Source organism: Notamacropus eugenii, chromosome 5 (genome assembly GCF_028372415.1).
Source record: "Notamacropus eugenii isolate mMacEug1 chromosome 5, mMacEug1.pri_v2, whole genome shotgun sequence".
Lineage (NCBI taxonomy): Eukaryota > Metazoa > Chordata > Mammalia > Diprotodontia > Macropodidae > Notamacropus > Notamacropus eugenii.
Genome location: NC_092876.1, coordinates 367065770 through 367067107, shown reverse-complemented (window position 1 = coordinate 367067107; position 1338 = coordinate 367065770). Strand labels below are relative to the sequence as shown.

The 1338-nt window shown below is 37.2% G+C and overlaps 1 pseudogene; it reads right to left on the bottom strand.

The window, feature by feature from the left end:
* Positions 1 to 272: 272 nt before the first annotated feature.
* On the bottom strand, positions 273 to 669 carry LOC140509288 (large ribosomal subunit protein eL22 pseudogene; annotated as a pseudogene).
* Positions 670 to 1338: the final 669 nt, after the last annotated feature.

Below are 1338 nucleotides of genomic sequence, written 5' to 3'. Positions count from 1 at the left end.
GACCTCCTAAAGGTAGTCAAAATTTGCATCAGGTCTCTTAAAATGACTTTTTTTTTTTTTTCAGTTCCAATTTGGCACTGTTACATTCCAGACTGAAATCCCTAAGCAGAAGCACCTCAGTATTGATGAGTGCACAGCAGCCCAACCAAAGCCCTTTACAATTGTTTCCAGTATTCTGTACAATCCACAGTGCAGAAAGATAAGGATAACTACCACTTTGGTTCAAATTTTATTCAAGATCATATACAAAGCATTTTCAGACCCAAAAGGGTTTAATCCTCCTCCTCTTTGTCCTGGTTGATCTGGAAGTGCCATAATTCATAACTCTCTTTGCTATTGGCCACCACCTGAAGCCAGTCTTGAAGATTGTTCTTCAAGTATTTTTTTATCAGGTACTTCAAATACCTTTTAGAAAATGGCACCTCTGATGTCACGGTGATCTTACTCTTGCTTCTCTCAATGGTCACGACTCTGTCCCTGAGGTTGCCAGCCTTTTCTTTCACTTTGATTCATTCTTGTAAAAACTGCTCGAAATTGGTTGTATCCATAATCCACAGGATGTACCCTTCCACAGGATGGGTACAATCCAGGGTAAATTTAACGACTTGCTTCTTTTTTTTTTTTTTTTTTTTTGCCTCCCTTCATCACAGATTTCTTCACGGGCACCATGGCGATCGAGGAGCCAGAAAAGCTGATTGGCAGCCTTGATTGGTTGTCACCTTCTAGGGCCATCATCTTTTTTTTCAACCTCCTTATTCCTATATTCACCTAGGTGTTATCAATTAACCTCTGTAACCTCAAAGAGAACGCCATTTGGAAAAGCATTCCTGGCTTCATAGGGAGTATATAAAAATGTACCCATTATGGGAGAAAAGTTACCTTAATCATGAAGGTTCTTTTTGTTGTGAGTATCTTACATCTGTTTCCTAGCTTTAGTTTTCCCTTTCAATCTCTGTGGCTACCATATTTCCTGTTTGTTTGTTAGACTCTTGAATAACCAGTCACCTTACTTGTACCTTTTACTTTTGTATCCTTCTTTTGACTTGTTATGCCTCTCTTGCTCTTATTTATTTCTTTTAGCCCTTGATTTTCACATGTGCCCACATTCTGGCCATCACTTTCAGTTATTTCACATAAGTATGAAGGTAGTATTTCTCAATGTCATTTCTTAACCTTTATTCAGAAAAAAAAAAGTGTGTTATGGATATTGTCTACTATTTTTTTCTACATCTCAATTCTTGATAATTGTTGGGATCAATAACTGTAAGTCTAATGCCAAGTTATCATTATAGGTGCTAAATGGTTGCTCTGATGTAATTTTTGAGATTACTGAAACAA